The 26,282-nt window shown below is 45.6% G+C and overlaps 1 protein-coding gene and 1 long non-coding RNA gene across 2 annotated transcripts in view; one reads left to right on the forward strand and one right to left on the reverse strand.

The window, feature by feature from the left end:
* ETV6 (ETS variant transcription factor 6) overlaps positions 1-26,282 on the forward strand; it is a 223,752-nt gene that overhangs the window by 53,561 nt on the left and 143,909 nt on the right. The window lies entirely within an intron of this gene.
* On the reverse strand, positions 18,758-23,413 carry LOC118622963. The gene is made up of 3 exons (XR_004958168.1): positions 23,134-23,413; positions 22,894-22,984; positions 18,758-18,953 (listed from the first exon to the last, which is right to left on the reverse strand). It is a non-coding gene; the product is annotated as an uncharacterized LOC118622963 (long non-coding RNA).

Genomic DNA, 26,282 nt, shown 5'->3' on the forward strand with positions numbered 1-26,282 from the left:
TGGTGAGCATACATCAAAAGCTATACTTTCTCCCCAGGTGAACCTTTGTTTCCAGTAGGAGGGAGCTCTCTCCGCCACATACAGCCTTGATCTCCTTTAACCAAAACTGAGTGAGTCAGAGCTCGGGTTCATGGGACAAATGGGAGCATCTCAAGTTCAGGGTTGAGGAGTCCTGACGAGAACAATGAACAGAGTGTGAACTAGGGATTTGCAGATATATGAGCATTCCTTACTGTTGGCTTTTTGGGAGAGTCCTCTTATTTTCCTAGCTAATGACTAGAACGGGCAAGAAGCTTGTAAAAGATGGGAAGTTTGCGTGGGGACTTGGTTAGAAGTACCATGGTGGCATACTGTGTTTTCTTAAGACCCCTTGGGATGAGGGGCCACATCCCTGGGAGGTGCTTCCCACTGGCTGCTTGTAGTCTGGACATCACAGATGATCCAGGCTCTTACCTGTCTTGTGTGCACCCCCTTCTGCAAGCCTGGCTATATTGTTCCCATTAGCATGGGCACCATTTGTAGTCTCTGCTACATGGGATGAGCATTGTTTTCATTCTAGGCCCGTAAAAATCATACATGTGACCCTGCCTGGCTTCCGATCTCTCACGCTAACTTTGGAGCTGTTCATGCCTTCCATAAACCTGAAACCCAGGGCTGCCCCAGGACCTCTGCTTTTCCGCTGGTTTATTTTTGTTATCCTTGTCCCCACCCACCTTGTTTTTCAGCCATCAATGAGTTTTTATTGAATTACTCAGACATTCAGCCAGACTCCATGGGGGAATGAAAAGATGTTGTAAGAAACTGTCCTGGAACATAAGGGACTTAAAATTCATTTGCGAAAGGAAGGTCTGAGCACATGAAACGTCGTCCAGCAGTATCAGCCCGTGGGTAGAGGAGATGGTTTGAGCAGAGAAGGAGATTTCTCCTCAGCAGTTGTCAGGGGAGGCTGTATTGAGAAAATGGTCTTGCTGCATGACCTGAAAGCTTGACCCGCCTGCCCCATGTGATATGTGATATATACACAAGGAGGCGTGTGGGTTACAACACAGAATGATAAATGAATGCCTGTGAGTTGACCACCCAGCTGAAGAACTGGAGCATCACCAGTGCTGCTGCCCTGCCTGTGTGCTCCTCTCCCCTTCCCCCGGCTCCCACCCGAGTGAGCCGCTGTCTTGCATTTTGTTGGTTTTATTGCCTTTTTTCCCCCTCATGTCTTTGTGGAGCTTATATGTTTTCCTTGGAGATCTCATAATTTTCTGTGATACAGAATCTCGAAGGCAAAATACCAAGGGCATATGTGATTGTTAGTTTTGTGTCAACTGGCTGGGCCACAGTGCCCAGATAAGTACTAAAACATTATTCTGGAAGTTTCTGTGAAGGTGTTTATGGAGGAGGTTGGCATTATAATTGGTGGACTTTGAGTAAAGCAGGTTGCCCTCCATAATATGGGTGGGCCTCATCCAATCAGTTGAAGGACTGAATAGAACACAAGACTGGCTTTCCCTGAACGAAAGGAATGCGCAGCAAATGGCCTGTGGGCCCACCCTGCAGATTTTGGACTTGCCAGCTTCCATAAATGTACAAACAAATTCCTTAAAAGAAATCTCTTCATATATACGTATACAGCCTACTGGTTGTTTTTCTGGACCCCTGACTAGTATAGCATCTCACACTCCTCTGCATGCCATGGGGGTAGCTAGCTTTACAGAACTGATTTACAGAGAATTCTTACATCAGCAGATCGACAGTATATTTGTCACATGCGGGGAAAGCATTGGCTGATTCTGGCCTAGGCCATGGAAGAGAAAATTTGATTTTTCTGTAGAAGAAAGCCCAGTCTCACTTTTCAGAGTACTGTTTTCTCTTTTTCAGTACTCTGTTCCTTTCCAAAGTCCTATAGCTTTCTCTGGTCACTCATATACCTACCTACCATCCCCTTCCTGTACACCCATCCCTCTCCAGCACATGTGCACAATCATATCTGTGTGTTCGTTTATGTAGGACTCTGATTCTGCTTGTCTCCAGGAAAGACATTTAGCTTCTCTGAGCTTGTGTCTCCTCGTCCACTCTGGGTTGGGGAGAGTCATCAAACTGTATTTATTGTGTCACCGTGTGCCAGGTACTGATCCAGGTGCTTTACCTGTTTGTCCCATGATAGTCTTACGGCAATCCCAGGTGGTAGCCTCTGTCATCACGTTCCCTTTGCAGTGGGGCAACAGCAAGAAACTCGTGGAAATGGGATTTGAATCCAAGCATTCTGACCTTAGATTCCCCTGGTTCTTATACTTTTTGAACGCATTATAGACTGGAAAGTGCTTTGCAAATGTAAAATACAGCTATTATTAAAATACACCTTTTGCTTTGGGGCCCTGCACTCTACCAGTTAACAGCTGAGACGTTGGAGGAGCTGATTCAAGCCGATGAGCTCATCGATAGGAATGTATTGCCCTATATGGAAAGCTGTGGATCTTGGACAGAATTTTTCTGGTGGCCACAGTTCTTGAGCCCCAAGGAGGAGTTTTATAAGGGGCTTTGAGGACCTGGTAGTTAGTGGCAGATTGGGTCTTGATCCTCCCCTCAGGTCACACCTAGAAAGCCACTCCCTGTTTTCTGTTTAAAGGGTCCTGCAGGCTACAGTGTAGCCCATTGAAACGAGGAAACTCCATACTTGACCCAGGTGAGGACTCTTTAGCTTGGAGGGTCAGGGGCCTCAGCAAAGCATGGCAAATACTCGGTACTTCCTGTCCCTCCCAGGACCATGGCATATGATGTTAAACAACGACAGCACTCTTCAGGGTACCCACCGCTGACCCATGGAGTTGGGCAAATGGCCTGAGTGTTCTTTGGCCAGTCTTCCAGAGATCTGGGCACCCCCAGAAAACTGACGTGAATTAGTCTTGCCTCTCCTTTCTTTTCCCAACCGCGTTTCTCCGGGTTTTCGACACTAACTCCATCCATTAGTCTTGTTTCTTCATTGTTTTTAACTCTTTTTGCTGTCTGGTAAAAAGCGGAGTGGTGTACCATACTACTCAGTTTCCAAAACTGATTCTCCAGGAATGAATTCCATCTTTTCATGGAGACTAATTCATTGTTTTAGGTAAATGGCAGTACCTTGAGAGTGTTTGTACCTGCAGGGGTCGTGTTTCCCACCTCGATTGCAGAGGGAGCGGAAGTTATTCCATTGAAGTGTAGAAACTTAATTTTTATAATACCCTCTTTCCTTTTGCTTCATATATCCTGGTTCCTTCTCCTACACTGTGCTGTAGACACGGCGATGTAGAGAGATTGTTTCTGACTCAAATTCCTTTTTTGAAGGAAAGAGGATGTTTGTGTATGCCATTGTTTTCTGTGGGAGACCCATGCTGCCCCCTCTCCTGTCCAGACATTTCTCCCTCAAGCATTTCAAAATGTCAGTCCTATAAGGTAACAATGGTTTCTGGGTGCCCTTAGGGGCACGGCCTCAAAAAATGAATAAAAAAGGAATATTCATTCGAAGTCGTTATTTATATGGCATTTCCTTGCTTTCTTTAACGTCATTATTTTTGAACCAGTTAAGTATTTGACGAACATTTTTTGAGGAAGAATTGTGTGGTATTTCCCAACCTTCCCCTGTGGGTGGAATTGCATCACTGAATCACTTTTCTCTATTTTTTTTCCACTTTCTGTCTCCTGTTTTGTCCAGGCTCCAAGACACATCAGACTTTTTTTCGTGTTTTTTAGTCTGAAGTTTGAGCATGGCATCGGTGATTGTGTTCATTTCCCGTCATTATTCCCCAGCCTATCGGGCAGCCCCATCAAAACAAAGCATTTTGTTTTAGCCCCAGATGGAGGTTTGAACCCTAGTCAACATGGACCCTCCTGTCTCACTTTTTAGAAATCTGGAAGTCAGAAAGTAGTGATCTTCTGGACCACAAGCACTATGAAGTACCTTCCCTTTATTTGCCTTTGCCCCTGTTCCCTATTTCATCCACCCAATCCATTTTAAGGGATAAAATGCTATTAAAACATTCCATGTGTGGTCAGATTTTTTAGCCTTTTAACCTGGTCAGAGACGTAAGATGAAATGCCACAGAGGCCCTGTGTGGAGTCAAGGACCTGGAGGCCAGTCTCAGTCCCGTTCCTTCCTAGAAGTGGAGATTTTCAGAGATGTACCACCTCATCACAGATGGGATGCTTCCACTGGTGGTGCCCATCTGTAGCTGTCAGGGTTCTCCAGAGAAACAGAGTAGGGGTGTGTGTGTGTGTATGACAGAGAGAGAGAGAATTAGTGAACTGGCTCACGTACTTGTGCAGATACACAAGTCCAATATCTGTGGGGCCGGCTGGCCGGCCAGAGACCCAGAGAAGAGTTGGTGTTGCAGCTCCAGATTAAAGGCAGCCTGGAAGCAGACTTCCCTGTTCCTCGGGGAACTCAGTCTGTTTTCTCCTAAGGCCTTCAACTGATTTATTAGATGAGACCAACCCACAATATAGAGGAGAATCAGCTTTACTCAAAATCCATTGATTTAAATGGTAACCTCTGCCCAACCAGTGTGGCTCAGTGGTTGAGCGTCGACCTATGCACTAAAAGGTCACCGGTTCGATTTCCGGTCAGGACACATGCCCAGGTTGTGGGACTGGTCGCCAGTGGGGGGCATGCAGGAGGCGGGCAATTGATGTTCTCTCTCATTAGTGTTTCTCTCTCTCTCCCCCTCTCCCTTCCTCTCTCTCTAAACTCAATAAAGAAAAAATATTAAAAAATAAATAAATGATAACCTCATCTAAAAAATTACTTCACAGCCCTGGCCGGTTTTGCCCAGTGGTTAGAGCGTCGCCCTGCAGACCAGTGAGTCTCAGGTTCGATTCTGGTCAAGGGCATGTACTTCGGTTGCTGTTTGTCCCTGGCCCTGATTGGGGTTGTGTGGGAGACAACCAGTCATCGTGTCCCTCTCAAGTCAATGTTTCTCTCTCTTTCCCTTCCTCCCACTCTATCTGAAGATAAATAGAAAAATATTCTCTGGTGAGGATTAAAAAAAAATTACCTTCACAGCAACATCTAGACTGGTATTTGACCAAATTTCTGGGTTCCATGGCCCTGCCATATTGCTGTGTAAAATTACCTCACCTCACCTCTTCAGGCTTGAGTGGTTGGGAGCTGACGGCCTGTGTGGAGGAGGCGACTGTCCATCAGACAGTCCTTCTCTCTCTGTGCATTCTCTACCCCCTGAGTTTTCTCCTCTTCCTTTACTTCTGCCCTGTCCCTCCTGCTTCCGACATGTGCCACTCACTCTGCCTGAGATGGGGAACATTTGTAAAGTGAGAATAAGGGAGAGCAACCCAGAATGTGATTAATGTATAATATAAAGAGAATAGATTTTGAAGTCATTCAGAATGGACTTAATCTTGCCCTTTTATGATCATGGACAAGTGAATATACTTCTCTGAGCCTCTGGTCACTTATTTCTAAAAATGAGGATAATGATATTTATCTGACACAATTCTTGTGAGTTGCTTGCTTCCAAATGTTTGCCCATTTCTGAATGCTTTTGAGATTTAAAACATTATTTATTTTGAACTCCTTCAGGCCTTTTGTGCCTAGACCGTTCATTAAGATCAGATTAACTATTTTACTGTGATGGTGAGCCATTGTTTTTAATAAAGTCTCCTAGTGAATATTCTTGTATGTTAGTCTCTGCTATTTCTCAAACATGCCAAGCACATTGTGCCTCAGGGCCTTGGCACAGGCTGTACCCTCTACATGGAGCTCTTCCATCAGATAACCACATGGCTTAGTCCTGCATATCTTTCAGGTATCTGCTCAAATGTCACTTCCTCAGAAGGGCCTTCCCTGACCACTTAATATAAAACAATATACTCTTTCATTTTCTATTGCTTTATTTTTCTTTATAGGGCTGATTTCAAATAGATATCTCTTTTTCTATCTATACCTCCCTCTAGAACAGTAGTTCTCAACCTTGGATGTTCATTGTATTCACCATGGGAGCTTTTATTTTTTATTTTTTTAAATATGTTTTTATTGATTTTTCAGAGAGAGAGATAGAAATATTGATGTGAGAGAGAAACATCAATTTGCTGCCTCCTGCACAACCCACACTGTGGATCGAGCCTGCAACTCTGGCATGTGCCCAGATGGGGAATCGAACTGGGACCCCTTTGTCCATGGGATGACGCTCAGTCTACTGAGCCACACCAGCCGGGCACCATGGGAGCTTTTAAAAATCCCAATGCCATGCTACACTCCCGGGCAATTAAATCAGAAATTCTGGGGAAGACACCAGACATCAGTATTTTGAACCAGTGCTCAGGTCTAGAGCAAACTACAGAGAATGTGAACTGGTAGCGTCAGCATCACCCAGCAGCTTATTAGAAGGCAGGTGCCTGGCCCCGCCGCAGACCCCCTGAGCCCACTTCTGCTGTTTGGCAAGATCCCAGATGATTCAGACGACTTTGGAGTTTGTGATGCACTGTGCTAGAATGCAAGCTAGTGGCTTCATTTTGCTGTGTCCTTAATGCTAGAAAAGTGCCTAGCATATAGTGAGCACTCACTAAATATTTGGATGATTGATGCATTGAATTTGGAGATAAGAGGAAGAAGGAGATAAGTGAGAGAGGACAGAGAGAGAGGGGGAAGGGAAGACAGAGAAGAAACCAGCTTTGCCCTGCCCAAGTTCCCTGGGCACAAGTATAAGCAGGGCTGCTCCTCCCTGCTCTCTGTTCCCAATAAAAACTTACAGCCTGGTGCCCAGCATCTCATGGGCCTGCCTCCAGCTTGCTGTGCTTTCCAAGGTGATAGCTGACTAATCAGAGATATTGTGATAATGAATTGCCTAACTACCCAGCCCTGCTTCTTCTCTTCATGCATATATTTTACTAGAGGCCTGCTGAAACCAATTAACCAATTAGGTAATAATTCAGTAAGACTTTATAAATTACCTACCACATGTGTGGTTTAACAACATGGCTCAAGAGGCTAAGAACCGAAGATGGAAAAGACACAACTTAGAGTCCAGCAGTAGAGACAGTCATTTGTAACTTGAGGCAAATGCTGTGAGAGATCGTAGACAGTGTTGTGGAAGGTCAGGAGTAAGTGGTTGCTTCCGATTTGGGGTTCGGAGTAGGCTTCCTGGTGGAGCGGGCAGGAGATGTTTGAGTTGGGAAGCTGAGTGGCTGGAACACCGGGCACGTGAGGCATGCTCAGGAGTTTGGGTTGTAGCAAAGGCAGTTAGAAGGCACATAGAAGGCAGTGAAGGTGTTGGAGCAAAGTCATGTCTGTTTGCAAAGACAGCAGATGGCTGTGGAAGGTGACTGGAGAAAGGAGACGATGGATGTGTCAGAACCAGTATGGAGACGATTCTGGATAATATGCTAGTTAGATGTCAGGGCCCTGATCTTGGACAGTGCCGAAGATATAAAATGTGTAGAGAATTTTTATAAGTTTTTTCAAATGTGGACGATTATGTCTTTATTATTTAACATAAATGAATAGGAATTCTTGGAGTGACAAAATTTGATCATATATTGAGCATATACGTTGAAAACTCCGCAGTATTATATAATTATAAGTTGTTTTCTCTTTCCTTGGCCATCAGATAGACTGGATTAGTGGAGGGTTGGGCACTCTCCTTTCCTTAGACCTTCCAGTCAAGATAGATCCTAGTGATTCTTTATTTTGAAGATGAAGACAATGAGACCAAGCTATAGAACGATTATCAGAGCCAAGACGAGCTCATGTGCCCCACCATTGGATACACATTGAGTGCCAGGTGGTTTTTATACACATTGCCTCCTTTAATCCTCGCAACAGCCCCATGATTCAGGTGATGTTATTTTTATTTCATTAATGACTTATTATTTATTTTTTATTGAGATACAATTTACATATAATATTGTATTGGTTTTATGTGTCCACAGCATGATTTAATATATGTCTATATTGCAAAATGATCACCACAGTAAGTTTAGTTGATATCCATCACTAAATATAACTACAAACTTTTTTTCTTTTTCCTGTGATGAGAACTTTTAAGATTTACTCTCTCCGCTACTTTCAAATACAGTACTGTTAACTATAGTTACCATGCTGTATATCAGATCCCCGAGCCCTGCTTATCTTATAACTGGGAGTTTGTATCTTTTGACACCCTTTGCCCATTCTCATTCAGCCACATTGAGTTTTATTTAGATTCCAAGTATAAGTGAGACTCTACAGTATGTGTCTTTCTCTGATTTATTTCACTTAGTTATTTTCATTTTAAAGATGAGAAAACCAAGACTCGGAGGTTAAGTAACTCATCCAAGGTCACACAGTAAATAAGTGGCATTTCTGGGATTTGAACCCAGGTCTGTCCCATCTAAGCTGTATTCTTTACCCTGCCCTGCTGGCTACTGCATCAGCACTCCCACTACAAAGAAAGGTCATATTTTTTTTTCCTTTATTGATTTGAGAGAGAGAGGAAGGGAGAGGGAGAGAGAGATGGAAACGTCGATGAGAGAGACCATCAATTGGCCACCTGCACGCCCCCCACTGGGGATTTGACCCACAACCTGGGCATGTGCCCTGACTGGGAATCGAACCGGCGACCTCTTGGTGCATGGGTCAACGCTCAACCACTGAGCCACACCAGCCCGGTAAAAGGTCATATTTGTTTTCTTTATTTTGAACAAAGTTTTCTCTGATTATTATAAATTAGAGATTTATGACAGCTGATTTCTCTCTCTAACTTTGGTCATATTTACACAATGTGAACTTTTGGAAGTAAAGGCTTTTCATTCCTTGAAATATCTAAATTATAAGAAGGAATAGAGGAAAAGCAACCCAAATCAGAGAACTGCTATCATATTTCTTTATCAGGTTTCTTATAATAATAAATATTCAGCAGTTTTTCTTCACATAAATAGCAGAGCCCAGGGAAGAACAGTGACCCTTGGCCTCACTGTGTCAAGCCTACAATCTTGGTGAAAGGGAATTTGCGGAGCACTCTGGGTCTGATTTAGAAAAGGTAAAGAAAGCATCGTCTTGCTTATTACCCTTGTGTGCAAGACCACGTGGATCCATTAGGTGGAGACTAGGCGGTGATGTGGTAGATTGGGACTGAGTCATGTCACCCAGGTGAGTTGACCTGAATGTGTGGGACCTGTCTAGATTGTTTCAGTTTCTAGACTATCCTTCATATGAATATTTTGTGGAAGTAGGCCCACTTGGGGCTGAAATTGTGGATGTGGGCAGAGCAGGACTGGTTTCTCTCTTTTGTCCTCTATTCTAGAAATGCTTGAAGGAGACTCAGGAAGACTCCCCATTCAGACCAGCAGCTCGACTGCCTTAGACACTTCCATCTCTCTGCCTGTGAAATGAGGGACCCAGTCAAGAGGATCATTCTTTCCCGTTCCAGCTCCAAAATCCTATGATTTGTCTGTAAAGCAGCCATCTGAGCTGCTCATTCGGTCTTGCTTATTTCTTCACACATTGGTGTGATTCAACTCCATGTTCACGGCGTCCAGTTCTCAGACCACCTCAGCGGCCTTAACGCAGTTGTGCACGGTTCATAAACCACTCAGCCACTTATCCAGGCTTATGAGTAGATGCGGATTCCTCTCCCTTAGATCTAAACTAATTAGGTGGGTTTCATTTCCAAGAGAGAAAGGGCCAGTGTGGTAAGCAGCGAGCTCTCCTCCGAGCAGGTGTTTCAGAAGGTGGTGCCAGGGTACTTTTGGGCTCCCCTGAGTAGATGGCTTCCCCTGAGCCTCAGGGAAAACCTTTGTTCTGCCTGGCATTGCTCTTCCTGCCCCCTGTGCATAATGTTCTCCCAATGCAGCCGTGTCTGCTCAGCTCCATTTTCCCTCTTTTTGCCAGCTTGTCGTCTCTGCCTTCCCAAGAGAGGGCCGACCTGGAGCCCAGGGAGCCACATTTTCAGCCGTAATGGCAATGGCTTCAGTTCCCTTATTTTATCACCGATTAGGATGTGCAGGCTGTGCTAAGTGACACACAGCCCATAAAACATATCTGCTTCCTGCTGATTTCATGGTTCTGGAGGAGAGGCCGTGCATGGGGATTGTGATAGACTGGGGTACCAAGCAGGGTGCTATGGAATATTTACTTATATGAAAGAGAACAGCTTTCTTTTCGAAGGGAACACAGCTGTAATGCTGTGTGTGTGTCTGTGTGCGCGCGCGCCCGCACACACGCGCGCTGCGCACTGAAGAGTAAGGAACATCCCTCTATCTCTAGCTCTCATGTCTGAGAACATTCGTAAAAGCCTTAGCCTCATATGCCTGCAGGTGATCACAAAACAGCTATTGAAGCATTCAAGGAAACTGTCTTTGTCTTCTGGCTCCTTTTGAAAAAATCTTGGGAAAGCTTTCCTAAAGCTACTTCTTAGAGAATATACTTTGGGACGGTTCTGTAGTTTGCTGTTGGTGCTGATCATTGGGAAGTTTGTATTCAGACAAACCCTGGACTGTGGTCCCATCTGTTCCTCTGCTCAGTGGGGTGTGACCCCATGTGACTTAATGCACTAACCCCGGCTGAGCTGGTGGAGTCCGGACTCTCATTAGAGAAGTAACTGCCTGGAAGTGGAGTTGTCTCCATCTCAACAAACCTCATCTCATACAGATTTGTCTCAAACCGGAAAAAAAAAAAAAAAAAAAAAAGAACAAACAAATAGAATGTCAGCTTGTAAAACAAGCTTCTATAAAACAGTGGGGGAAAGTCAGACTGTGTATAAGCCAAAGAGAGAAAATGAGGCCCATAATCAAAGATTTGAGCTAGATTTGGAAAGTTTCTAAAAAATAGTGCTCCAAAGTGAGCACTACTTGGTCCGTATATTTGAGAAGCTCTTTCTGGTGCCACTGCTGTCGCCCCATATGGGGTACCCTGTGCTGCTGCTGCCGGTCCAGCTCCCTCCTCTCTGGAGAGTGATCATCCTGCAGACCTCCCTTCCAGCCCTCGCCCCTGCCAGCCCGCAGCCTCACACCCAGCTTGGCTGCACCCTGCCTCTGTTGGCACCACTTCCCAGACTCACTAGCTGTTTGAAGTAACATGCTCGGCAGGACCTGCTGTATCATTTTTGGGGCCCAATGTGAAATGAAAATGCAAGGCCCCTTGTCCAGAAATTATGAAGAGTTTCCGGAGAGCCACAGCACAGCATTAAAACAAGCGCAGGCAAGCTCAGATAAGCACAGGGTCCCCGCACAGGTCCCACACAAAGCCCACCTGGTGCTCAGTATTGTACTTTGGAATAAATAGGAGTCAGTTTAGGGCTGCATGATTCTCCCGCCTAGTCGGAGTGAGGGCCCTTGACACATCCTTGACCTGTGATTCAGAAAGAGTCATTCAGACAGGAACTGCCCAAGGCCTGGGCTTTTCGCTCTTCTCTAAGTCGTTGAGGCCGTGCAGAGTGTATTTGGTTAGTGCTTCATCCTGTCTGGTTGGACAGCCAGTGTGGTTTCTCTGGCATCTCCAGAACTGGAAGCAGATCAGATTAAATGAAGGGTGTTGAAGCTACTGAAGGACTGGCCGGGCCGCCATGCTGTGAGTGAGCCTCCGGGAGAGGACGCCGAAGCCTGGGTCACAGGCAGCCACATCACTGGAGTCTGGGACCCATGTGCTCCTGGCAGGAGGCCTGCATCTCGAGTTAGGAGGCGCTGTGTGAGTATCCAGCATCATAGTGGTGTTGATTGGTCAAGAAATACGGTCCTGCCCTGGCCGGTTTGGCTCAGCGGTTAGAGCGTCGGCCTGCGGTCCGGAGAGACCCGGGTTCGGTTCCCGCTAAGGGCACGTACTTCGGTTGGAGTTTGTCCCGGCCCTGGTTGGTCGTGCGGGTGGCAGCCACTCGATGTGTCCTTCACGTCGATGTTTCTCTCACTCTCTCTCTCTTCCTCTCTCTCCCTCCCACTCTATCTGTACAAAAAAAAAAAAGAAATACGGTCCTTGCCCCAAATTAGTTTACAGTCTCTTTGGGCAATGTAAGGCGTCTTAAAAACACCAACAAACTTTAAACCCATGAAAGATACTAATCTTCCAGGTCTGCGATGTGATAGAGACACTGAGTGGTGTGGAAGGAGGTAAAGAGATTCTTTCCTAAAGGACAAGCTGTCGTAGTGTTTCCTGCACCGATATGTCATGCCAGCCCATCTCACTCACCAGGGGTGGCAAGGAAGGACTGGCTGATAAATAATGAAGCCATCCCACTGGTCATTTTTTTTTTTTTTTTTTTTTTTTTATCCTCACCCGAGGATATTTTTCCATTTTTTGTACAGATAGAGTGGGAGGGAAAGAGAGGAAGGGAGAGAGAGAGAGAGAGAGAAACATCGACGTGAAGGGACACATCGAGTGGCTGCCACCCGCACGACCAACCAGGGCCAGGGACAAACTGCAACCGAAGTACGTGCCCTTAGCGGGAACCGAACCCGGGTCTCTCCGGACCGCAGGCCGACGCTCTAACCGCTGAGCCAAACTGGCCAGGGCCCACTGGTCATTTTACCAGACACCTAAGAAAGATGAATTGATCTCCGGCCAACACTGAAGGTCTTGGTGTATCTCACGGTGAGAGACGCGCCGTGCTGAGGGGGCTTTTTTGGGGAGCTGGGGCAGAGTCGCAGGGAGAGCCTGGCCAGCGGGCTTGGGGACGAGAAAGGCCAGTTCAGGCACAGAAAGCCAGCAAGGGTGGGGCTGAGGAAGGACAGGAGCAGAAACAGGGGAATGGAATATGGGGATTAAGACTGTCAACAGAATCACTTCCCCCTTTCTTCCTTCCGCCTTCACACTAGACCATTCGGCTACTTCCCTCGCTGAAGTAGGAAGTGGTCGTGTGGTGACATTGAGGGCATGGGCTTCGGCTGCATGGGCTTCCCGGCACACTGGCTGGCCCTGAGTCATGGGGAAGTGCAGGCCTGCCCTCCCACCGAGGCCTCAGGCTCCTGCCCCGGGGAAATGTCTGGTCTCCCAGGGATCAGAAGCTACGGACAAGAATAGGAGCAGTCTGTACAGATCGGGCAGAGGGGTGGGAACTGGTGGTTATTTGTGTTTGTGCTTACAGCAGGGGAAAGAGTAGATATCTGAAGGAATTAGGAGGGCTTCTGAGGATGCCAATAGCATACCCAGGTACAGCCTGTATCTTTAAAAGTCACAGAGCGCGCTCAGCAGAGTCATCCCCAAATCAGCCTTGAGAGCACTGGGTGGAAGTAAGACGTCTTATCAGTGGGACTGGGTTGTAGAGTGGAGAGGGCATAGGGTTTGGGAGTGGGGCAGGGGGGAGAGGGCTCTGTGTTAAAATCTTAGCTCTGGTACTTAAACTTCTCTAAACCTCTGTTTTCCTATAAAATCAGGATAAACGTTTATTGCCAAGATGTTTTAGAAATAAGCAAGATAATGTTTATAAGATATCCAGCAGAGAGCCTGGCACCCTAGAATATAGTAGGTGACTAATTAATGTTAGGTTTCTTATTTTTCATATGAGAGTAAGTCAAGACACACATATTCAGGTCATGGACAGTTGGAATGGTGGGAAAAGTTAACTGTTAAAATTAAAATGGGGTCCTGGAGATGTGATCACTTTCCTGAGCCTTTTCACCTGTGATCAGAATTGTCCATGACCTTGGCCTTTTTATGAGTTTTAATATAGGAAGGATCAGAGGTTACCTCTCTAGAGATTCTAGAATTTGAACGTTACACTTCTTCTGTTCACTGGCAGACTGGGCTGACATATAAAGTTTGGCTGGCTTGACTGTGTGTGATAATTAGGGGCAAGGAGAGCACTGAAAATAGAAAGCCATAGATAACCCCAATGTCTCATTTTAGCCAATAACAATTCTTCTCCCACCAAGTCTACCAGAACTGCTAACAAGGAGAAAAATCGACTGGCTCGCGTTCCCTCACCTTTTCTCCTCCCCTGCTTATCCTCAGTTGAGGTGCTAATGAGCAGTGAAATGGCCAAAAGGGGAGACGCAGAAGGCGCAGGTAATTCACAAACTGGATAATCGGTTCTGATAATTGAATTAACCCCAGTAGAAAGAACAGACAAATCCACCTGCACTGCATTGTCGGAAGCTAAATAAACACGTCAGAAGTAAAACTTTCCTTTGCAAGTTTCATTTTTAATCGAGTGGTAAATAGGTTGGGACACTGCATGTTACTGAGTTGGGAAGCAGTGACGGAGTTAAATCAGTCTGAGACTCTCCAAGGATTCTCACCCCTTGTAGCCTTCTTACATCAGAGTATCAAGTCAGAGAAGCCAAATCAACTTCTCTGACAATCCAGAGAATTGAGTTTGCGCTCTCAAGCCTCACTCCTGGGCTACCCCTTAAACTGAGGGAAATGGATGGCCCTAGTATTGCGATCTTTGCCCATTGCTGAGCGAGGCCAGTCACAGTGAGGGTAAGGTGTTTTATTATGTCTTCAATTTAGCCACTACTGTATTCTCCAGCACTATAATGTAATTAATGCTGGGGTGCTCACTTTAGTTTTCATCAGAATCACCTAGAAGGCTTTTAACAAGCAGTGTGCTGGGCCCTTCCCCTAGTTTCTGATTTCACAGGCCTGGGCTGGGACCAAGAATTTGCAAATCTCAAAAGTCCCAGGTTCCAGGGACCACACCTTGAGAACCATGAGTGCAACAGATAAGAAGATGAGCTCTGAAATCAGACTACCTGAGTCTGAATCCCAGATTTCTCATCTGATAGTTGTGTGATGGGGTGGTTATAGTTTATGTAATTTCTTAATGTCCAAGTTTTCTCATTTGTAAAATGGGAATGATAATATCTTATAGGGTCGTGGGCATTAAAGGACTTAATACATGATGAACCCATAGAATATTGTCTACTGTATCATAAGTATTCAATATGGACCAGCATGGCACAGTTATAGGCCCTCCACAATGACGACTAGAATGGCTCATGAGTCCTGTGCCAGAGGACCTGACTGAGCACTTTATGAGGATTATTACATTGAATACTCACACTTTCTCTCCCTCTGTTCTTGCTTCTTAGCTTCCTCTTCTATTATTCCTTCCCCTTCTACCTACCTTTCATTTTGTCTTGCTCTTCATAAACTGTATTGTAACAAAATTAATCAAATTCTAAATAAAAAAGAAAATACACTTTTTTTTTTTTTTTAATTGTGACCTTTAAGAGTATGAGCTCTGGGTAGGGGGAGATAGAAGGGATATAGGGGGGGGATACATGGTGATGGAAGGAGACTTGACTTGGGGTGGTAAACATACAATACAATATACAGATGATGTATTATAGAATTGTACACCTGAAACCTATATAATTTTATTAACCAATGTCACCTCAATAAAGTCAAATAACTAAATAAGAAAGAAAGAAAGAAAGAAAGAGAAAGAAAGAAAGAGAAAGAAAGAAAGAGAAAGAAAGAAAGAGTATGAGCTCTTTGAGGACTGTCCCTGTCTTCTTCATCCCAGTATCCCAGTGTGGTATTAGACATATAGTAGGGGTTTGGTGAATGTTTATTACATGAGTCCTGTCATCTTTTTTTGTTCGTTTGTTTTCTTCTTTTTTAATTTTTATCCTCACCAAAGGACATTTTTCCATTTTTTGTTCAGATGGGGGGGTGGTGGAGAGAAACATCGATGTGAAAGGGACACATTGAGCGGTTGCCACCCACATGACCCAATCAGGGCCGGGGACAAACTGCAACCGAGGTATGTGCCCTTAGAGGGAACCGAACTCGGGTCTCTCTGGACCGCAGGCCGACGCTCTAACCGCTGAGCCGAGCCGGCCGGGGCGTTCCTGTCATCTTTGTGAATCAAACTGGATTCACCCATCAGGGTTCCCTCTGGTTCTTTGTCTTGTCCTGGCTTCTCCTTGACTGACACATTGGTGAGTTTAGCCTCTGTTGTTTCTGTCCCCAACTGCAGGCACATACATGCCGAAACAAAAGTGGTATCACCAGCCATCCACAAAGCTTTTATTTCACTGGCTGCTACCCGGACTACCTGTCATTATTTTTTTGTACTCCTTGAGACAAGGCCAGGCCGCCTTTCGAGCATCCAGGAAGCGTGTGGGACCCCTGGCTGGGAAGGGTGGAACCTGCACTCCCGAGGGTTCCTGGAGTGACAGCAGGCCATCTACAGCTCCCTGACCCAGCAGAACTGGCTCCCTCCCTCCTCTCCCCCGACTCAGGGGATGCTGCTTGTCAGTGCACCTGACTCGGTCGCACAGGGAAGTTGGTTGTCAGGCATTGCCCAGTTACAGCTGGTTTAAACTCACAACTAACTGTGACTGCCTGCAGATCGCAAGCAGGTCAGCTGCCCGGATCTCACGTTACCCTTGCAGCTCGGGTTTCCTTCGGACAGGTCCTGATAGGGGCTAGTTTTGCTCAGTTGATGTGGCCAAGGGCTTACGTCAAGGTTTAAGGTTTCCATGTGCAGCCGTTTTAGCAGGCAGCTCCTAGAAAGGGAATATTTCTGAGCGTGTCCGAGGAAGCTTTCTTCCATGCTAGGCATGTTCATGGTCTTTAGCATTTGGAGTCAGTCATGAGGACTGGATCTGTGCCAGGCAGACCAGGAGAATGTATACTTGGGGGAGAATCTGTGATGTCTCACGGGTCCATTTTCTCATTGTTTCTCTGCTTGCCCCATGATTGGGTATCACATAAACACTGATTAAGGGTCTTCTGTGTGCCACGCACTGTGCTTGGTGCTATCGGGGGTGGGGGATAGGATACAGAGATAGATAAACTGGGCTTCAGGAAGCTTTCATTTCTGTTCTGAGTGTCAGTAGACAGGGTTGAGTTGGTGACAATAATAAAGAGTTGGGGGAGGGACGACTAAGAGATAATGATAAATATTAGGAATAAAGTGTTAATAAAGAAAATTGTTAAGGTTGTTCATTAAGGTATTTTTGGTAGATATGTATCCAGATATGGGCTCGTCTGGCTGTTTGGTCCACTCCTGAGACCCGTGCAGGCTTCCCAAACCACTTCTGGCCGGGCTTCCCAAACCATTTTCTGCATCAGCATCAGCATCAGCATCAGCATCAGCATCAGCATCAGCATCAGCATCAGCATCAGCATGAAGCTGTGTGGGGAGGCCCTCCTTGCTGCAGGACACCACAGTGTGGGGGCGCTACTCCAGTGTCCATGCAGACAGGCCCTGTCCTCCCGCCCTTGGCCTCCAACTTCCCACTTGGGAAGACTGGAGTTTTATGACCATGTATTTCTTCTGTCGTGAACTGGCTACCACCCCACTTCTCTGCCCGTTTTCCCTGTCAGGTTCACCTCGGGTCAGGGCACATCTTTCCTCCAGGACCCATTCATTTGCTGCCAGGAATTGGCAGGGAGATTTTAAGACTTATATTTCGTTGTCATTTTCTCCCCCTCTCACTCAACACCTAGTCTGGTGCTAAGTACTTACATGTCATGCTATGAATATGTGTGTGAACGGATTGGTCAGAATTCCAAGTTTAAGTTGCAGGAAAATTCTTTTGTATTGCAGTGTACATGGCTGAACACAAGAAAAGGTAGTGACAAGGACTTGGCAATCCTGAGAGTGTCTTTGGAATGACATTTGACTTAATAAATGTAGACCTATTTTGTAACACAGCAGAATGGGGTTTCCCTCTTACCTACTATTTCAACAAAGCAAGTGTATTGAAGGTCTGTCTTAAAGGCAATATCTATTTAAAATTTCAGAATGGTGTTCTCAGGCTGATTAAGATTTCTTCTGCGTGGTCCCACAGGACCGAAATAGACACTCTTCCCTCCGCATCAGATGCACTGTATTATTTTGAGAGTTTGTTGTCTTTCCATCTGACTCCCTCCAGTTACCTCAAGGGTCGGCAGGAGTCATGTGTACCATTTCTGTGTCTGGGTATGGATCCACGGTTCCTCTTGTTGGTCCAGAGTACTTACTCAGGGTATGTTTATGTACTCAAGAAGTGATCAGAGGAATGGATAACCTGACATGTGGGAGTTCTTCAGGGCATGCCCAATAGTGGAGGGATTTGTTTGGAAGAAAGGGCATGAAGAGCAGAAGGGACAGAGGGGCGATCAGCTGTGTCCAGACTCACAGTTGTTTCCTCAGGAAACATTACCAGATATTATTGGATGTGGGGGAAACAATGCCCTTGTTCAATATCCTGGACCACAGTTGTCATAGTGGGTACCCACTGTGTGCACAGCTCATACAGTGGACAGAAAACATTAAAATGACACAATTCTTCACCATCTAGATACTAGGTAAAAAAAACTAATAATTAAAAAGTACAGATAGGTTCAGGATTACACACATGAGTACTTAGGCCAGAGAAAGGAAGAAACACACCTCCTGTGTGTTTAATACAGCAATAGGAGCCTTACACACACACACACACACACACACACACACACACACACACACACACACTTCATTTAATCTGCACAGCCTTTCAAGATAGGCGTCTTTATCTCCCATTTCCAGACCGGGAGACTGAGATTCAGGGGCCAGGTCACTTGTGCAGAATTACACAGCTAGTAAATGCCAGTGCCAAGATTTGAACTTGAGGTCAGGGAAGAGACATTATGTTGTGAAAGGCAGGTAAACTGTGGGTGGGCAGAGGAGCAGAGGCCCTGCCTTGCAGCTTTGAACTGGTAGCTTGCCTTTGCATGTGTATCTGAACACCACCCCAGATAACAGGCTGTTGAATGCGGAGGAGCTTGTCCAACTCCCCCAATAGAGAGAGCGGCATAGAAAGAACCTTATAGACCACAAACATGCCTGCATCTTCTAGGCTGCGGAGGCTATTTGTACTCATGCACAAGACAGCTGCACACCTTTTGTGACATGGGCCCCACGTAAAAACCACCTTCCAGGGCCCTGTCCCTCGTCGAGGCAGTGTACCGGGGAGCTTCCTGTTCCATTTGTGGTGTCCATGTTCCCTTCGATCATTTTACATCACTTTGGTCCTCATCTCCCTCATCCGTGTCACTCATGAAGTCATTTGGAGGAGTGCTAATCCTAAAGAAAGACACAGAAAGTGAGAAATAGGAGGAGCTGAGAAAAAACAGCCTCAAGCATACTTGGAGCTGGTTTCCCAGTTAAAAGGTTTGACTGGAAGTGTGGTGGATGAACCTATTTTGCATCATTATGAAAGGTGAAGAAAGCATTATAGCACATGTTCTGTCCAGGCTGCATCACACGTGTTGGGAAGAAACGCAAGGGCTCTGTGGTCTGCAGGAGTGTGCAGGGCACCACGACCAAGTGGCCCTCCGATGGCTTACAGGAGCGGACCTGGCGGGAGAAAGCCACTCTGTTTCCAGCTTAAGGTTTGGTGATCTGTGATTCAATACCCAGGGCGTATGTAGTCTTCTGTTGCCTGTCTGTTCCTCTTTCAGTTGAGGTGGAATTTGTTTAGCACAGAGGAGTACATGAGGGATGGGTTAGACACTAGCAAGCACTGGTATGTCTGTACCTTTAAAAATCAGATTTGTTTATGTTGCTGTGGGTGGTAGAGGAGATGGGCTGCCTTGGGGCTACCTGGAGATCCCCTTCGAAGCTGAGATTTATGACACTAGTTTTACTCTCAAAGTGGGTTGTATACGTTTATAATTAAAGGGTACTATTTCAACGTATTTATCGTTTATTAAATGTGTAAGCCACTTTAAAAGATTTTTTTTAATTGAGCCTTTTTACATAATAACCAACCGGCTGCACCTGACGTCTTCAAGCCTTTATGCATGTGCTCACATAGTTATTCCACTGCTGCCATCGGTGTCCATTTGCAATGCAAGGTTCTACTTTAGCATTATTTAATATCAAAATAACAACGTGTAATATTGTATGTAGGGCTTGAGGGTTTACCAAACACGGTGACATGCATCCTCTCTGTTGTTTTTGGTGGCTCTGTGATACCCCTCTGAACTGATCTGCAGCAGGTTAAGGTTCTGTTTCTAAACTGAGTTGTTCAAATGTGAGAAACCATTGCAGCCTCAGCCTTATCACCGTTTCCTGCTCAGGCAGGTACGATCTGCTAAAGGAAGGAACGGGTGCCAAGTGGCCAGGTGTGCCAGTTCGTGGCCTAGAAGGGGCAGCTGTCGGTTGAACTTTGCCCATGTTTTCAGGATTTTATCTGATCTTCTGGGTATACTGTGAGTATGCTCCTGTGGGTGGGAGCCTTAGGAGCAGAGACCTGTTCAAAGGCCATGTGCCTTACTGGAGAATCTCTCCGAAGGTCCTTGGAGCTGCTGGGCAGCCATGTTGGAACAGGTGGGGGCTGGGTTGCATGTGCAGGGGCAGGTGTGGGTTCATGCCTAATAAATGGCCTCTCCCAGGCTACGAGGGGGTTGTTCCCTGGGTCACCTATGGTACTATGAATGGAAACGGACATGTGGCCCGAGTAGCCAGTGTCCCAGTCCTAATTTGGTGCTACTGCTGGCAGTTTGATGATTTCCTCCTGAACCTTGAGGCGGTCTCGCTGTGACTGACTCATACCATGAGGGAAGATAATGGCCTTTGAACTCTTGGTTCGTACAATCTTGACCTTGGTTAGATACCATCTTGACCTCTGGAAAGAACAGCTCAGGGCTACTGTTTTGTGAATTCTTCTCTCCACAAAATAACTACTGTCTTTTAAGATTTTTTTTTCAACCTTACATGTCTAAAGTTGAAGGTTGTCTCTTTTGTAATGAAAAATAACCATTTTCCCTGTGGTGTGCCAGATACGTGGGTTAAAGCAGGAAGACTAGCTGCCCTGGGTTCTATCCTAGGTTTTTTTTTTCTTTCTTTTTTTTTGCTGATTCACAAAGGCATTTAATTTCTTTCCACCACTTTTTCTAGATCTGCAAAATAGAGAGGGAAGTTTATGAACATCTATGTGCTGCTGAGGATTTTCTGTGCAAGAGAAAATCACTATTGACACAACCACAGGACTTGCTGCCAGCTCCAAGGGGTGCATTTTACTCTCTCTGGAAAGAGGCCAGCAGTAGTGATAGAGACACAGTGCATTTGACTTTGACCTTACTTTTGACAACTCTTCCCTTACAATCTTTAAAAACATTCCACCATTTAAGAGAACAGCAACAGGTCCTCAGCAACGCCTGTGGTCTATGCAACCCTCCGTACGTCTTTGGAATTATGGTGAGAAAACCCTGTTCTTCATTTGCTTCCCGATATCTCGGCATTTTAAAGGTGTTGGGAGAAAAAGGTAGCAGAGAAGCAGCCTAACCTGCTGGACAAGTCTTGGATAAACAGAGGAGTCCAGTAAGGCTCCTGGTCTGGGATTGCCACACTCAGAGAAGCCACTGTAGTTGCACAAAGGTGAGAGTCACCTAAGCCCAGGGAACTTCCAGGAGGCTCGCACACGGGCAGGGCCCAGCGTGCTAACCAAGGGCAGACGGTCCATTGTGGCCCAGGGGGCGAGCTGAGTGCAGTGGCTGTGGACTCCGTGGTGAGGTGGCATTGTCACCTGAACTGGCCATGTAGCTGGGAGTTCCTGACAGGTGTTCCTGCTCTGCCGTTCTGTCACCCTGTCGCTGCAGCCCTCTAGACCTCATCCTACGGGCAGAGGTGTAGGCATCTCTCTCCACTGCAGAAAGTGGGTGGGTGTGTGATCTTGATTTTAATTTTCCTCTTTTGTTGAGGGTACAAAAATCAACGCATTAGAGTGGAAGTAGAAAGACGGAAAGTCTTTTCCATGGCCCCCCCATCCCACAGAATATTACTTTTCCCTAGAATATTACTTGATATTGTTCAAATCTTACTTCCAGAAAATTGGAAGAGGTAGGAGAACATCTTTCCCAAATATGTATGGATACAGGGCAGCTTTGAGCTGTTCTTGTGAGTAAGGGAACCCACTGACATATGCCCTGGTATAACCCCCTGCTCGGCTCACATCCTTTCTGTCCTGTTCTAGGCCGAGTGCCTCCAGTGTATTTGGCGACCCAGAAATGGTGAAAGTGAGACTGATTTGGGGCACTGCTCTTTTGGAATGGGAAGTGCTGCCTGGGCAGGACCATTTAATGGTGAAGTTTTATGTTAGGAGTGGCTCTCTTCCTCCACAGCAATAATGAGTAAACCTAAGAAGGCAGTTTTTAATCTTTAGGATAGTGTGATATATGACATAAAAACATAGTCTCCTTATCTAGTGTTATATTGTCAGCACCCAGCACAGTGTTTGACCAAAAAAAATTGTTTTGATACAAAATAACATCTAGATGGCTGAATGAATGGGTGCTTTCCTAATCAGGTGGTTTATACTCACCCGAAGTTACACGTAGCCAGAGTTTAGGATGTTCATGGAGAAAAAAAATAAATGCTGTTTGATTTCCAGTAATATTTCTGTGTGAAAGCAAGAGCTTGCTAAACTAGAAGTCTTTGGAGGTTGTGAAATTCCCTATTGTTATTCTTAAGAAGAGAAGAGAGAACAACCCCTCCCCACCACCACCACCACCTTCTTGGCCAATAAGGAAAAGCAAATTTCAGAAAAACATGGGACGGAACAGGAAGTGTTCAGAGGTTTAGTCATACTTGTTAGGTATGAAAAAGCCCCACTGCATTCTCATACTGTTTCTTCTATGGACTTAACACTTCCTACTTTGAGAAAACCTTCCTCCCCAAGGGCTCAACGCCCTTTATAGTCATTAATCTTCATCCTGCTTCCTAAAGACTTGAACTGTTAACTGGCATGTAGCTGGTGTCAGACCAGCAAAAACTTCCAGCTAAATGCATTTTAGCTGTCTGGGTCCTTTAGCTCCATTGAGAAGGTGGCCCTACTGAAGACGGCTTGTAGGGGACCAACTTTTTCTGGTTTCCCTGGGACTTTCTGGTGTTAGCCCCTGAAATCCCACATCCCAGGAATCCCCTCAGTCCCAGGCAAACCAGGATAGTTGGTCGAAGCCAAGGAGGCGACCAGTGCAGGGAGCCCGGCATAAAGAGAAACCCTCCCACCCACAGTCCTTACCTGACCAGGTGCTTCAGAAACGACCCAGGCAGCCGTTTGTGAATGTGCAGTACAAATGTTTAATGCTGAAGAAGAGTCAAAGCACACATTCCTGGAGTTAGGAAAATTCGAGATTAAATAGGGATATCTTTATGTCTACAGAGTAAAAATTCTGGCTTCTTGTTTTGTTGTTGTTTTGTCTACCTCGTCTCTCTTTACTATAGTATATGCTGAAAAACAGAAACAAGAACTGATACCTACCTGATTTCTGAAACAAGAAGTGTGATTTCAGATACTTCTGTTGGTCTCAGATTTTTCATATGTGAAATGAGGATGCTGGTCTCAATTCCTAGGGCCCCTCTCTGTTCGAATGTACTGTGAGGAAAGAAGTAGGAAATAGGAAGCAGGAGAGCTCAAAAAGAAAACATATCATCTTCTTTGCTACACTCTATTCACAAGGAGGACATCTTCCTCTAAGCATAAATCTTTCCACATTCTGAGGGCATCTCTACCCACGACACCCCACCCCGTCGTTTTTGGCCATGTCCCACTGTGCTGTTTGAATGGGCTGCTTTGTCAGTGTGAGGGAGGAAGTGGGCAGCGGCCAGGGCTCTGCAGGTGCACCTGACACACACATTCCTTCCTTTTCGGCCGCTGGAGGACCCCGAGCAATGCTTGCTCTTAGGACACCCTGACACTGGGCCTACGTCCATGATCCTGGATGTCAGAATATTTTAATTGCCCCACTCCAGGTTTGCAGTCATCATGTGAAACACTAGAACTTTCCAAGACTTTCTAATAGATTTGTTACCATCTTCCATGATTTTGTGGAAGTACCACTTTCATTTTGTCACAGATCCTTATTCCTCATTTTGGGGAGAAAATGTAGAAGGATCCTGGCTATGGAATCAGACATACCTTGATTCAAATTCTAGCACCGCTTCTTGTATGACATTGGAAAACAAGTTCTTTAAGCTTGCTGAGATTTGTTTTGTTTTGTTTTTCATTTATAAAACAGAAAGGTGTCATATGTTAGGTGTCTGGCACATGGGAGGCACTAAATATATTTTATTTACTTCTTCATTTTCCCTTAGCCCTTGTGCCTACACCATGTTTCCTGACAGAGCACCTTATTTTCATCTTTCACCCTCCGTTTCATTTCTGAGGTTATAGAAAGGGTTGTAAGTAAAGGGGAGCAAGTACACACTGAGTGGCTACTGACTGAATAAGCATACCAGGCTCTCCTCCCGACAGATCATACCAGGCCCCGGAGCCCCTGAATGCTTATGGAACTAATTGGGAAAGAGGTGTCATTAGCAAAGAACCAGTTACTTCAATGTAAGAAGTAAAATGTGTTCATTATTAGAGCAAGATGGGCAACTTCCACACCATCACCCCCATGCTTGATGGTATCATGGACCTTTGATTAAGTCAGGCCTTGCTTCTTGATGCATGTGGGAATTCGGGCAAGGGAGCTGGTCTTGGGAGCACTTCTCAGTGAGAGGGGAGTTTGTGTGTAAACTAATGTGGTTTCCAGAGGTGTGTAGTAAGGCTAAGAAAGGGGATGGATACCCATACCAGCGCTCAAATGTCCATGGAAGTCTGGTCCTTTCAGAGTTTCAAAAGTAGTCACTTCAAAAGACAATTGTACACGCCCTGCTTGGTGTCACGGAAGGCAGGACCTTGGTTTTACTGTCCAAAGGCTCTGGGTTCAGAGACCAGCCTGCCACTTGTTAACCCTGTGCAATTTATAGAACATTGCTGAATCCCCAAATCCCAATTTCTTAGTCTTTAAAAGTGGGGATTAAAATGTCATGCTTATTTGATTGCTGGGACTTTTTGTTTGTTGGTTTGTTTTTGTTAATCTCACCTGAGGATATTTTTTTCCATTGATTTTTAGAAAGAGTGAATGGGAAGGAAGAATGGTGGGGGGAGGGGGGAGAGCGAAACATCGATGTTAGAAAGACACATCAATTGGTTGCCTCCCGCATATGCCCCAACCAGGGCCAGGAATCCAACCTGCAACCCAGGTACGTGCCCTTGACAAGGAATTGAACCCACTACCCTTCCATGCATGTGCCGACGCTCTAACTGCTGAGCCAAACCGGCCAGGGCTGATTGCTGGGAAATTTAAGTGAAATAAATATGTTCCTGTTACAGAAGAGTTCATGGTAAATAACAGTTTGTTTTTCTTTCCTCTTAAGTTTTTTCCCCCTCTACACTTTAAGCTCCTTAAAGAAGATAGAGATTTTTTCCCCCCTTATGCATCTCTATGTTCTCAACGCCTGGCAGTTCCAGGCAGGTATTTGTTGAATAAAAGAAAAATCTTTTAGAAAGGTCTTCAGATCATTCTTTCACTCACTCACCGAGCAATAGTTGTGTATCTACAGTATATCGGGCCCTGTGCTGGGGGAGTGGAGTCAACAACATAAATGGAGACTGTGCCACCACTTTTTAAAGTCTAGCTGGAGAGAAGTATTACATAGAGAATTAGAGTAACAAACAACTTGGGTCCTTGACATGGATTTTTAAATTTTGGAAATAGCCAAAATCATTTGGCGTTGAGTGTGATGAGTAAGGTTTTTGGTCAGATATAAGAAACAGCAATAAACCATTATCTATAACTGGCTCTGAAAGTCCTAAAAGAGGTGTTTCTAAAGGACTTTAGAAGAATGATGACATCATTGGAATAAGTGTACACACATTATAGAATATCTATCTCGTTAGGCAGCAGAGTGGATGGGATGAGACTGTAGTAGTACAGTGTTTTAGGGACTTGTAACCTCCCGGAATAAGTCCTGAAAACAAGTCAAATAACTAGATACTTGGGCAGTAAATGTGTGTCCTGGAGAGAAGTAGGAGATGGGGCGGGGCTGGCAGCTTGTAGCAAGATTTTTATGTAGACAGTTGGACCTAAAACTTTGTCAATAAGTCACTAAATGGCCCTAGGGAAAAACACAGGACAAAAGATGAGTTTGTGTTGGCATTAAGAAGCCCTGTGAGATTGTCTAATGAGGCTCATTCATTCGTTCAGTAAATACTTAACGAGTGCTACTGTGAGCCAGCAGGCACCACTCGGATGTGGTGTGAACAGGACAGCCAAGGTCCCTGCTCCTGCGGAGTGTTTTGCTATTGACAGCCTTTGCTCCTGGGTGAGTAGGAGGGCCTGGGACTTCAGTGTGGTTTTGGGGGTCTGAGAGAAAGGGGAAGATGAGGTAGGCCCCAGCAGTGGATGTGGACACAGAAAAGTCCAAGTCCAGGCTCCAGCAAACCATCGACCAGGAAACAAGGAACTGTGAAGTTGAGGCCTAGATCCCAACTCAAGGTCAGGGTCTGCTGGGAAGGTCAGGCAGGTACAGACCTGGGGGTGGGGGGTGGACGACACGTGGTCTGAGACCTGAGGAGAGGCA

This window comes from Molossus molossus, unplaced genomic scaffold (assembly GCF_014108415.1).
Source record: "Molossus molossus isolate mMolMol1 unplaced genomic scaffold, mMolMol1.p scaffold_m16_p_10, whole genome shotgun sequence".
Lineage (NCBI taxonomy): Eukaryota > Metazoa > Chordata > Mammalia > Chiroptera > Molossidae > Molossus > Molossus molossus.